The sequence below is a fragment of the Phyllobates terribilis genome, unplaced genomic scaffold, assembly GCF_046119375.1.
Source record: "Phyllobates terribilis strain yellow unplaced genomic scaffold, ASM4611937v1 Scaffold_4__5_contigs__length_816908805, whole genome shotgun sequence".
Taxonomy (NCBI): domain Eukaryota; kingdom Metazoa; phylum Chordata; class Amphibia; order Anura; family Dendrobatidae; genus Phyllobates; species Phyllobates terribilis.
This window is the reverse complement of record NW_027362764.1, coordinates 567501758-567515840: the sequence shown is the minus strand read 5'-3', so window position 1 is coordinate 567515840 and position 14083 is coordinate 567501758. Positions and strand designations below refer to the sequence as shown.

The window sequence follows — 14083 nt, the reverse complement described above, 5'->3', positions numbered from 1 at the left end:
CAGCAGCAGATTTTCTGGTTAAAGTGAAAAAAGCAAATAACAGTGAAAATTCATAGCAGCAGTGGCTGTGTCCAGTAGAAGCAGTAGTGGTCATCATCATCAGTGCCCGTCTCCAGTAGCAGCAGTAGTGGTGGTCATCATCATCAGTGCCCGTCTATAAGTAGCAATAGCCATCTTTCTGTGTTAGGGGCCCACTACGCCTTCACCTCTAACCCTTGTAAAATGAGTAAAAAACAAACATCACTGAAGAGCTTCTTTGAAAAGGAAGAAAGACCCAATGAGACAGATGAAGACTCCATGACTGCTAAAAAAAAGAAAGCTGCATTTAAAAGAAAATACAATGAGTCCTACTTAAATTATGGGTTCATCGCAACTGGCGATTCACATGCCCCAAGCCCACTCTGTCTGATATGTGGCGACCGGCTATCCAACGAGGCCATGAAGCCTTCAAAACTGGTTCGCCACTTACAGACCAAGCACCCTGCATCAAAAGACAAGCCTTTGGAGTTTTTTGAAAGAAAAAAACGCGAACACGAAGGACAGAAGCAATTATTGAAGGCCACCACATCAACAAATGTGTCTGCTCTGAGAGCATCATTCTTAGTGGCTAACCGCATTGCCAAGGCTAAGAAGCCCTTCACTATTGGTGAAGAGTTGATCCTGCCTGCCGCTAAGGACATTTGCCAGGAACTTTTAGGAGAGGCTGCGGTTAAAAAAGTGGCACAGGTTCCTCTTTCAGCGAGCACTGTCAGTAGACGAATTAATGAAATAGCAGAAGACATCGAGGTACAATTGTTGGAGAGGATTAATGCGTCACCATGGTACGCAATCCAGGTTGACGAGTCTACTGACGTTGACAACAAGGCAATGATGCTGGTTTATGTGCGATATATTTTTCAGGAGGATGTGCATGAGGATATGTTATGTGCATTATTGTTGCCAGCCAACACCACAGGTGCAGAACTATTCAAGTCTTTGGATGATTACATATCAGGAAACCTAAACTGGTCATTTTGTGTCGGTATATGCACAGACGGAGCAGCTGCCATGACTGGACGGCTTTCTGGTTTAACTACCCGGGTCAAAGAGGTTGCGTCTGAATGCGACTCTACGCACTGTGTCATCCATAGAGAAATGCTGGCAAGCCGAAAAATGTCACCTGAACTTAACAGCGTTTTGCAAGATGTGATTAAAGTTATTAATCACATAAAAGCACATGCCCTTAACTCACGTCTGTTCGAGCAGCTCTGTGAGGAGATGGACGCGGAGCACAAACGTCTTCTCCTACACACAGAAGTCAGATGGCTTTCTAAAGGTAGAGCACTGGCCAGAGTTTTTGAGTTACGAGACCCGCTTTATAGATTTCTTTTAGAAAAAGAATCGCCACTTGCAGCACATTTCAGTAGTAAGGAATGGGTCACAAAACTTGCTTACTTATGTGACATATTCAACTTTTTGAACGAACTTAATCTGTCACTTCAGGGGAGAATGACAACTGCCTTCAAGTTGGCAGATAAAGTTGCTGCATTTAAAGCCAAACTGGAAGTGTGGGGACGGCGAGTGAGAACAGGGATATTTGACATGTTTCAAACATTAGCAGGAATTTTGGAAGAGACCGAGCCTGAGCCTTCATTCTCCCAGCTGGTGCATGATCACCTATCTCAGCTTTCAGAAGAGTTTGAGCGCTATTTTCCGACCACAAAAGACCCACGAACTAGGAAGGAATGGATTCGCAACCCATTTGTGAACAAGCCAGGTGAATCGACCTTGTCCGTGCTTGAAGAAGACCAACTGCTTGAGATTGCAAATGATGGTAGCCTTAAAAGTATGTTTGAGACTTCAAATCTCCCAACATTCTGGATTAAAGTCCAGGCTGAATATCCTGGGATCGCCACCAAAGCACTGAAAACTCTGCTTCCTTTTCCAACATCCTATCTTTGTGAAACTGGGTTTTCTGCCATGACAACAGCAAAAACGAGATTACGGAGTAGACTGGACATAAGGAACACACTTCGGGTTTCACTGTCTCCCATCACCCCTAGATGGGACCGTCTTGTTGCAGGAAAACAAGCCCAGTGCTCCCACTGATCCAGGGAAACAAGCCTGGTGCTCCCACTCATTCTGAACCTATGGTAAGTTGAATCACATTCTCATTATAAATGTCATAATTATATGATAAGTATGCACTAAGCTCCACCCCTCCATAACCCCACCCCCATATGACCAAAGCCCCGCCCCCACCCCCACCGGGCCATGGAAAACTGGTCTTGCTTAAAGCCGGTCCCTGGTGCAAAAAAGGTTGGGGACCTCTGGTTTAGGGTATAATAAATAATGAATCAAAGGGTGCCAGCAAATTCTGTATGGTCCTGTGCATCCTACAATAATCTATATCCACTCATTGGCATTACGTACTATTTTAAGAGGCTATAAAAATGATTCAGAGCATAACCTCACTTAAAGAAACACTCCCATCAATGTTTATATCCTCCAAATATATTACAGTCATTATATTATATAGCACTGTGTACTTACAATTGCTCATTTTGCCCTTCTACCCAGCTAATTCTTCTCTTTTCCATTAGGTCTGTTATATAATATGATTAAAAACTGACCAGCTGAATCCTTCTAAGCTCTGTGTAGAAACAAGTGATCAATTTTGCCTGTATGAGTGATTAATCAGTCACTGTAAAAGTCCCTGGCAGGAGGGAGGGGCGGAGCAGCTGGGTCAGGAGTTGAAGAAAGGAATGATTTCTGCAGGAACAAGAGACTTCCTGTTTATACATAGAGCAGAGAAAAGAGAAGAATTAGCTGGGTAGAAAGGCAAAATGAGCAATTGTAAGTACACAGTGCTATATACTATGATGACTGCAATGTATTAGCAGGATAAAAACTTTGATGGGAGGGCTTCTTTAATAGTAGTTCATAAGTATATATGTATATGAATGTCCATATATAAAGACATTCATATCTCTTCTGAATGTCCTTATATATTAGTTAATACTTATTCACTCATTACTTATCACTTATTCTCACTAATTTCCACTTTTTCATTCTCTTTTTCAATTATGTTTGCAATATCTTCACTACAGTATGGCTCTTCTTTTTGATATATTCAAAATACATATAAAATTTGTTAGAAATGCTGACATTTTATAGTAGACACATGATCAGAGTAACACCTCTTTGTGTCGTCACTTGCCCCTGGTGTGTGTTCTGGCATGGAGCGCATTATGCGATACACACGTGCTCCTCCCCTTTTCCTCCCCTTGCCGGAGTGATCACATATGCGTTCCATGGAGGGATGCACTATGTGGTACATACGAGCTCCGCCCATTATCCTCCCTTTGCCATGGTGATCACATGTGCGCTACATTGAGGAACGCACTATGCGACGCATATTCCACCAACCATCTTTTATGTGTTCCAATGTAGAACGCTGACACATTCATTTACAGTGGTGGCCAAAAGTATTGGCACCCCTGCAATTCTGTCAGATAATACTCAGTTTCTTCCTGAAAATGATTGCAATCACAAATTCTTTGGTATTATTATCTTCATTTAATTTGTCTTCAATGAAAAAACACAAAAAGAATTGTCCTAAAGCCAAATTGGATATAATTCCACACCAAACCTAAAAAAGGGGGTGGACAAAAGTATTGGCACTGTTTGAAAAATCATGTGATGATTCTCTAATTCGTGTAATTAACAGCACCTGTAACTTACCTGTGGCACCTAACAGGTGTTGGCAATAACTATATCACACTTGCAGCCAGTTAACATGGATTAAAGTTGACTCAACCTCTGTCCCGTGTCCTTGTGTGTACCACATTGAGCACGGAGAAAATAAAGAAGACCAAAGAACTGTCTGAGGACTTGAGAAACTAAATTGTGAGGAAGCATGAGCAATCTCAAGGCTACAAGTCCATCTCCAAAGAGCTGAATGTTCCTGTGTCTTCCGTGCGCAGTGTCATAAAGAAGTTTAAAGCCCATGGCACTGTGGCTAACCTCCCTAGATGTGGACGGAAAAGAAAAATTGACGAGAGATTTCAACGCAAGATTGTGCGGATGGTGGATAAAGAACCTCGACTAACATCCAAACAAGTTCAAACTGCCCTGCAGTCCGAGGGTACAACAATGTCAACCCGTACTATCCGTCGGCGTCTGAATGAAAAGAGACTGTATGGTAGGATACCCAGGAAGACCCCACTTCTTACCCCGAGACATAAAAAAGCCAGGCTGGAGTTTGCCAAAACTTACCTGAGAAAGCCTAAAACGTTTTGGAAGAATGTTCTCTCGTCAGATGAGACAAAAGTAGAGCTTCTTGGGAAAAAGCATCAACATAGAGTGTACAGGGAAAAAAAAGAGGCATTCAAAGAAAAGAACACGGTCCCTACAGTCAAACATGGCGGAGGTTCCCTGATGTTTTGGGGTTGCTTTGCTGCCTCTGGCACTGGACTGCTTGACCGTGTGCATGGCATTATGAAGTCTGAAGACTACCAACAAATTTTGCAGCATAATGTAGGGCCCAGTGTGAGAAAGCTGGGTCTAACCTCAGAGGTCATGGGTCTTCCAGCAGGACAATGACCCAAAACACACTTCCTAAAGCACTATAAAATGGTTTTAGAGAAAGCACTGGAGACTTCTAAGGTGGCCAGCAATGAGTCCAGACCTGAATCCCATAGAACACCTGTGGAGAGATCTCAAAATGGCAGTTTGGAGAAGGCACCCTTCAAATATCAGGGACCTGGAGCAGTTTGCCAAAGAAGAATGGTCTACAATTCCAGCAGAGCATTGTAAGAAACTCATTGATGGTTACCGGAAGTGGTTGTTCGCAGTTATTTTGGCTAAAGGTTGTGCAACCCAGTATTAGGCTGAGGGTGCCAATACTTTTGTCTGGCCCATTTTTGGAGTTTTGTGTGAAATGATCAATGATTTGATTTTTGCTTCATTCTCTTTTGTGTTTTTTCCTTGCAAGCAAATTAAATGAAGATAATAATACCAAAGAATTTGTGATTGCAATCACTTTCAGGAAGAAACTGAGTATTATCTGACAGAATTGCAGGGGTGCCAATACTTTTGGCCACCACTGTATGTGGCGTTCCGTGTCGCTGGCTTGCACTTGGATGCGTTTCAAATTCACTCTGTCACTCTGTGCCACCCCGATGCAACATGATGTTTTTTGATGCATGAACAGTCTGACTGTATATGGATGTTGGTGTTGGTTGGGGCATTTTTGGCGCTTCACATATGGTTTAGCCATCCTTTATGTTTGGGAAATATTACACTCCGGGCTGAAAAGCTTATTGGCACCTCATTATTACATCATCCGACTTGGATGTGATTAATTTCCCACACATGGTTGAGCTCCAGGCTGGAACGCATGCATATGGGCATTATGTGATGTCATGGTTTGACCTGGAAATAATCCTTAGCTCTCAAATATGGCTTTTGATAAAGCAACAGGCAAAACGTACATGCATCCTTATGGTCTTTTGGGTAAATATTGAAGTTGTTAACTATTTGGGATCATGTCTTTGCTAACATAATCTTTGGTATATACCATTATATGTATATGTCTGATAGGATTTATTTGGCATGCTTGATTGAAGATTATTTATATGGACATTCATATACTTATATTTATATATACAGGTGCATCTCATTAATTAGAATATCATCAAAAAGTTAATTTATTTCAGTTCTTCAATACAAAAAGTGAAACTCCTATATTAGATAGAGTCATTACAAACAGAGTGATCCATTTCAAGTGTTTATTTCTGTTAATGTTGATGAATATGGCTTGCAGCCAATGAAAACACAAAAGTCATTATCTCAGTAAATTAAAATAATTAGCACAAACCACCTGCAAAGCCTTCCTAAGCGTTTAAAAAGGTCCCTTAGTCTGTTTCAGTAAGATCCACAATCACGGGGAAGACAGCTGACTTGACAGATGTCCAGAAGGCAGTCATTGACACACTCCACAAGGTCCCAGAGTTCCAATTTTCATTTGGAAATCAAGGTCCCAGGGTCTGGAGGAAGAGTGGAGTTGCACACAATCCAAGCTGCTTGAGGTCTAGTGTGAAGTTTCCACAATCAGCGATGGTTTGGGGAGCCATGTCATCTGCTGGTGTAGGTCCACTGTGTTTTATCAAGACCAAAGTCAGCGCAGCCGTCTACCAGGAAATTTTAAAGCACTCTATGCTTCCCTCTGCCGACAAGCTTTTTGGAGATGGAAATTTCATTCTCCAGCAGGACCTGGCACCTGTCCACACTGCCAAAAGTACCAATACCTGGTTTACAAACAACAGTATCACTGTGCTTGATTGGCCAGCAAACTCACCTGACCTTAACCCCATAGAGAATCTATGGGGTATTGTAAAGAGGAAGATGAGAGACACCAGACCCAACAATGCAGACGAGCTGAAGGCTGCAATCAAAGCAACCTGGGCTTCCATAACACCTCAGCAGTGCCACAGGCTGATCGCCTCCATGCAACGCTGCATTGATGCAGCAATTGATGCAAAAGGAGCCCCAACCAAGTATTGAGTGCATTTACTGAACATACATTTCAGTAGGCCAACATTTTGGATTTTAAAAACATTTTTCAAGCTGTTGGTTTAAAGTATTCTAATTTACTGAGATAATGACTTTTGTGTTTTCATTGACTGTAAGCCATAATCATCAACATTAACAGAAATAAACACTTGAAATAGATCACTCATTTGTAATGACTCTATATAATGAGTTTCACTTTTTGTATTGAAGAACTGAAATAAATTAACTTTTTGATGATATTCTAATTTAGTGAGATGCACCTGTATGTGTGTATGTGCATCTCATGTAATGTGAGTGTGTTACTATACTCACCTACTACTGTTCTCTCCGGTGTTCAGCACCATTCTTCTCTTCTCAGTGACGCCACCGCTCTTCAGACTCTCTGGATCACGCTGAGCTCTGCCTGACCCGGAAGTGGCTTTTTACAATGTAGGTCTCTGGACTCTATAGGCCTAGATTATAAAAGAGACATCCGGCTCACACATAAAGCACAGAGTGAACCGGCTAGTCTTATTTGCGTTGACGTCATTCACAAGAGCAGGAGACCTTACATTACATGCACATACATACAAATTTAATCAATAAAAAGTTAGTCCGAGTGCTTCTCTAAAGAAGACTATAAACCTACATTAGTAAGTGTCATTCTATAGCTTTTCTCTAGGAAGGTTCTCACACTTGGTTTGAGCATACACCTACTGACGCAACATTCTGACCAAAAAACCAACATGTGAAAGTGCTTTTAACAATTGGTAAGCAACATTTATCCCGTTTGTTTCTGAGAACCAATGATATACATCCTGTACTGTGGTATTTTGCATTGCTGTGGTGTTGTATTACATTACACAAATTTACTTTGGAGTAAAGCAATTTTGTAAATGTCTTTTCTGTTGGCTGCCATCCACGTAAACTCCCCTAAAGCAAAAAAAAAAAGTACAGAGATGTTGTTCTCCATTGCTTTGCAGCCAGATCAGGATCGTCACTGTGCAGAGTAGATTCTCCTTCACTTACTACAAAGTGATTGTGACCCGGACAAGTGCAGGCTAGGACACTTCGCTGCGTATGAAGGTAGTGATATGTTCCTTTGTTGTGCTCTCATGGACTGAATGTATATGCTTCTTGTTCTTTCTTTATTCTTTAGACACTGATGAAAAATATGGGCTGTTACTTGCTAATTAGACTTTTAGGAAGTGGATAAAAGCTTTAGTTTTGTCACAAACAGGAAAATACTACAGCTGTGTTACTGTCTGGAACTCTTTAAATAGTAGAGGCTTGACATTAGCATTGTTTCCCAGGCAGTGAAGTTCTCATTGTTCTGCAAGGCAGGAGTAATGCTGTACAGAACTTCCACCCTATGTTCCTTTGGACTTTAATTTATATACCCTTACCTGGTAAGGTAAATTTAATTTATATACCCTTATTGCCTGGATTATATGAAGATACATTATGAACTGATCTGGTCTAAGATTTCAGGTGGGTACACCATCACTAGGAGATACCGTAGGGTGTTTCATTGTCCCATAAAAAATATTGACCATTCTTGTATGTAGAAAATGTTTGACTGACTTTTCTATTATGTTATGTGTAATATATAAAATTGGGTATGATTCATTTGGGCAGGCATTTTTGGCATTAGATGCATAGTAAAATATTGTTAAGTTGATTACAACAGCAATATGTATCACTGTCTGTACATTGCACAGTTTTCTACTTGGTTTTCCATTCTTGCCTTTTCTTTTGCAACAATACTTTTGCTTTGCAAGAACTCCTTGGTTAAAAAAAAAGTCATTTTAATGTTTGATCATAAATACAGTGGGTACGGAAAGTATTCAGACCCCTTTAAATTTTTCACTCTTTGTTTCATTGCAGCCATTTGGTAAACTCTAAAAAGTTAATTTTTTTCTCATTAAAGTACACTCTGCACCTCATCTTGACTGAAAAAAACAGAAATGTAGAAATTTTTGCAAATTTATAAAAAAAGAAAAACTGAAATATCACATGGTCATAAGTATTCAGACCCTTTGCTCAGTATTGAGTAGAAGCACCCTTTTGAGCTAGCACAGTCATCAGTCTTCTTGGGAATGATGCAACAAGTTTTTCACACCTGGATTTGGTGATCCTCTGCCATTCTTCCTTGCAGATCCTCTCCAGTTCCATCAGGTTGGATGGTGAACATTGATGGACAGCCATTTTCAGGTCTCTCCAGAGATGCTCAATTGGGTTTAGGTCAGGGCTCTGGCTGGGCCAGTCAAGAATGGTCACAGAGTTGTTCTGAAGCCACTCCCTTGTTATTTTAGCTGTGTGCTTAGGGTCATTGTCTTGTTGGAAGGTGAACCTTCGGCCAAGTCTGAGGTCCAGAGCACTCTCGAAGAGGTTTTCATCCAAGATATCTCTGTACTTGGCCGCATCCATGTTTCCTTCAATTGCAACCAGTCATCCTGTCCCTGCAGCTGAAAAACACCCCCATAGCATGATGCCGCCATCATCATGTTTCACTGTTGGGATTGTATTGGGCAGGTGATGAGCAGTGCCTGGTTTTCGCCACACATACCGCTTAGAATTATCACCAAAAAGTTCTATCTTCGTCTCATCAGACCAGAGAATCTTATTTCTCATAGTCTGGGAGTCCTTTATGTGTTTTTGAGCAAACTCTATGCGGGCTTTCATATGTCTTGCACTGAGGAGAGGCTTCTGTCGGGCCACTCTGCCATAAAGGCCCGACTGGTGGAGGGCTGCAGTGATATCTCCCTACTGCATCTCTGGAGCTCAGCCACAGTGATCTTGGGGTTCTTCTTTACCTCTCTCACCAAGGCTCTTCTCCCACGATTGCTCAGTTAGGCTGGACGGCCAGGTCTAGGAAGAATTCTGGTGGTCCCAAACTTCTTCCATTTAATGATTCTGGAGGTCACTGTGCTCTTAGGAACCTTGAGTAATGCAGAAATTTTTTTGTAACCTTGGCCACATCTGTTCCTTGCCACAATTCTGTCTCTGAGCTCCTTGGGCAGTTCCTTTGAGCTCATGATTCTCATTTGGTCTGACATGCACTGTGAGCTGTGAGGTCTTATATAGACAGGTGTGTGCCTTTCCAAATCAAGTCCTACCAGTTTAATTAAACACAGCTGGACTCCAATGAAGGAGTAGAACCATCTCAAGGAGGATCACAAAGAAATGGACAGCATGTGACTTAAATATGAGTGTCTGAGCAAAGGGTCTGAATACTTATGACCATGTGATATTTCAGTTTTTCTTTTTTAATAAATTTGTAAAAATTTCTACATTTCTGTTTTTTTTTCAGTCAAGATGGGGTGCAGAGTGTACTTTAATGAGAAAAAAAATTAACTTTTTAGAATTTACCAAATGGATGCAATGAAACAACGAGTGTTAAAATTTAAAGGGGTCTGAATACTTTCCGTACCCACCCACTGTACCTGTTCACCTATTACTGCGTCCCGCAACCCGTCTATTGGTAATTCTGTGTTCATGCCCACAATTGTCAATCATGTTTGACAAAGAAATTGTCAGATGCGCTATATTTTTCTGGTAAATATGATAGAACTTCTTCAAATACACAGCCTACACTACATACTACATAAGAGTCTTAAGATAGGTCAGTACTTCCTGCCTGCACATATAGGTCACTTCTGCATTTCCAAATATCTTAATATAAGTACAGATATGCACATGTAAGAGGCTTTCATGGACAACCAGGTAGATAGTGTATTCCTATTAAAGAAATCTGTCACCAGTTTTTTGCCACCTAATCTGAGAGCAGCATAATGTAGGGGCAGAGACCCTGATTCCAGTGATGTGTCACTTACTGGGCTGCATAGCATAGTTTTGATAAAATCACTGTTTCATCAGTAGGAGATTATCACTATAGGACTAGTAAACCTGCTGCCATGTAGTCCTCCATATTCATGAGCTCTGTATAACCCCGCCCACACCTCTGATTGGCCGTTTTCCATGTACACAGCACATGGGCAAAAGACTGTCAGTCATTGGTTGGGCAGGGTTATACAGAGCTCAGCATTCAGAGAACTGCGAGATCTGTAGCAGAGAAAACAATGATTGTATCAAAATTACAGCAAGCAACTCAGTAAGTGACACATCATTGGAATCAGGGTCTCTGCCCTTACATCATGCAGCCCTAAAATACAGTAGCAAAAAGCTGGCTACATATTCTCTTTAAGTGAATGCTCTTTTTATATTTTAACAGAACATTATTGTTTAAATATTATTGACTTAATTTCGAATGCACTATTTTACATGATTGTAGATGTGCTCAATGGAAACATAATGCATCTTACTGCATTAAGCAAACTAAAGGGAATCCTCCTTCAAATTCTGTTGTGAATTTCCATTGCCCTTCACTACATGCCAGCTTTATCTGGGTTCTCATTAAGACACCAACACCTCACTACCTGCTCTGTTTATTGTCCTGGAAACCAGGAAGTCCCTGTGCTGATAATAACCTCACTGCAGATTTGGAAGATCCCAAACATTTGTACATGTAAGCCAAGTAAATAAAGTGTATTTCTGCTATAAATGCTTTGTACTCACTGGGAATAATAGGTAGCTGCTGTGACCTGAAGATAACCCATTACCATGTACTGTCAGGCTATCAGCAGGTCACAGCAGCAGATCTTCCTACTGCACATCCTCACGGGCTCCTGACCTATTAACACTCTAGGACAGGTTTGTGTCAGTGCAACAAGATGGCGGCTATTTTAATAAACTAAGGTGATTGCCCTTTATTTATAATGACATTTTCTTTCTTTCTTTTTCATTTTCCCTTTTTTCTTTCCTCGTATCTTTCTTTCCTTCCTTCTTCCTTTCTTTTTTCTTTCTTTCGCTTTCTTTCTTTCCTTCCTTCCTTCTTTCCTTACTCCCTTCCGTATTTCTTTTTTTCCTTTTTTCTTTCTTTCCTTCCTCCCTTCATTCTTTTTTGTCCTTCTTTCTTTCTTTTTTTCCTTCTTTCTTTCTTTCTTTTTTTCTTCTTTCTTTCTTTTTCCTTTCTTTCTTTCCTCTTACCTTTCTTTTTTCTTTCTTTCTTTTCCCAGAGAATCCCTTTAAGTTCTCTCCTCTCAGTTGTATTTGCAGTGCTGTATTTTCAGATCACTCTTGATGCCACTTGTGCATAGTTTTATAAAACAATGGGATGCATCTGTCGAGTTTTTGTAAATTCCCCCATTACGAAATAGATAAAAAATATAAAACAAAAGAAAGTTGCTGTTCATGCAGTTCTCTGATGTTTCATATAAAGTTTATCTAAAATAGAGTTAAAGCACATAATAAGGCCAATGATTAGCAGAATGGGTGTCCATTGGAATGCTTGTTCCCATTCATTGCCCGTGTAAACATGCCAATGACAATGATCAGATGACAAACAAGAATTGCCTGGTAGCATCTTTTATGTGGTCATAAAAAACATTTATTGCTGGTAGCACATCCCCTAATGTAAATGAAATGTGCTGCTGATAATATTGCCAACTTTATAGTATGAACTATCATAGCAATACAGTACATACATATTGCATAGTGTCATTGATGGCTCAGTGTAAGTGGAGTTAAACGAGCACCGATGGACTTGATGTATTGTCGATTGACATTTGTTTTGGGCAGGAAACAGGCCTAGAGCTGATACTTGGAAGAGTTTTGTGCTATGATCCGCACCGTGTAGAGCAGTTATCTGTCTGTGTCTGTGCACTGAGACCATTGGTGCTTTCTCTAAGTACATAGAGACTCTATAGGGTCAAAATGTCTCTGTAAAAAACGTAAAAGCCATTATTTCCTTTAGTCAAGGAAATAAAACAATGTATATTTGTTTATAGTAGGCAGAATACGTCTAGAGATAAGTGTAAATACTTACACTTGTGTTATCTCAGTTGTATGCTTACTGTATCACGTCCTCAAGTTGCTATGCTTTATAGTATGTCGAGCTGACCTGCCTTCCGTTTTCACAGGATATCTGTAATTCCAGTGGAATCTTTGAGGGAAATTCTTACTAACGCCGGTTTCACACTTCAGCTTTTTTTGGTACGTGTGCCATTCATTATTCTTAAGGATAGTTAACGGACCCATTACAATCAATGTGCCTTTTTGTTTGTCCTTTTTTTTTTTCGAGGACTGACAGTCTACAAAAAAGAGACATTCTCTACTTTGCTGTCTGTATTTTACTGTTTAGTGGGTCGCGGAAGTTAAGAATCTTTTTTCTTTCATTCAAGAAAATTGTATGCAACAAGAATTGTAAAGACTGACTTAAGGACCAAAAATGGGTCCGGCACACTGAGAAGAACACGGAACATTTTTCACATATTACTTAATAATTTTAGAGACGACTAATATTGTAAAGTAGTATCCTTTATCCGTATCCATGTACGAATTAGACCAGTGCTTCTCAAAGTATGTGATGCCTCCTAGTTGTTGGCACAGCTATGAAGTCTTTTTAGAGAACACTTTCATTTCTGTAGCTGCTGAAATCCCTGGTTTATCTACAGAGTTTACATTTTCTACCAATTTTGATGCTATACAGAGTTTATGAGACAAAGGAAAGGTAAATTGAGCAATATTTTAAATTATGCCATGGTCTTCCACCATATATGGTGAGGCGTAGGCATCAACTTGGTCTGCCTGGCAAGAATGCAGCAGGAAAAGTTTGAGAAGCTCTGAATTCACCTTTTGAAGGTTTAGCCCCTTGCAGTGTTGCGTTTTTTTTTGTGGATGGTTATGGTAAATTCTCACACATCAGACTCATGGGTATACCATGTGTGTGTTTTTTTTTTTTGCCGACTGTTGGTCACATAAATGATTTTATATATGGACAAACAGTCTGCCGGAATAAAATCACAGCATGCTGATTTGTTTTGTTGGAAGAGACTTGGCTACACAATTCAATGGGTGAGCAAAAAAAAACAAGTGTGATACGGACATCATCTCTATGATAACCATTTTTAACGGATCCAATGCAATTATTTACATAGTTTTTTAGTAGTTTGCCTTGTATAATTTGGAATAATTGTTGTATAAAAACTAATGTCTCACCGTTGTCATACTGATGTCAAAAACAGACATACAGATTGAATACAGATGTCAATACGAATGAAAAATGTGTTTGTTTTTTTCTGGATGAAAATTGGACAATTTTTTGTATGCGTGTGTAAACTCAGCCTAAGGCCTCATTTAGACGTCCATGTGGCATGTACATGTTGTATCCGTTTTTCCAAAGATACAATACATGCCCATTATAATTAGGGATGGACGGACCTGTGGATGTTCTTGTCTGTCAGGTTTGACCGAACTTTATATATCATTTCAGTTCGGATACCAGAACAGTACCCGAACTTGATGCAAAGCCCGAAACCCATTCAAGTGAAAGGGGGACCGAACACCCGCAGTTTCCATGCTGTCCTCTGTGTGACAGGATGGTAAACAGTGGCTCCGACTGGCGGTAACCTTACTGAAGTCACCGTCCATGACAGCTGATGGGTATTGCAGTTTCCATGCTGTTACACAGTGGACAGTGTGTTAGCCA

General features: G+C 40.3%; 1 protein-coding gene across 3 annotated transcripts in view; it reads left to right on the top strand.

Annotated features, from left to right (window-relative positions):
- ARHGAP28 (Rho GTPase activating protein 28) overlaps window positions 1–14083 on the top strand; it is a 203751-nt gene that overhangs the window by 107226 nt on the left and 82442 nt on the right. The window contains exon 1 of one of the 3 annotated variants that reach the window (XM_073679063.1): window positions 7471–7620. The exons of 1 other annotated variant lie outside the window; for it this stretch is intronic. The gene's annotated coding sequence lies outside the window, so the exon portion shown is untranslated. Of the gene's footprint in view, window positions 1–7470; window positions 7621–12530; window positions 12589–14083 lie in introns of those variants that run through there. One more of the 3 variants, XM_073679064.1, reaches the window with a different exon arrangement.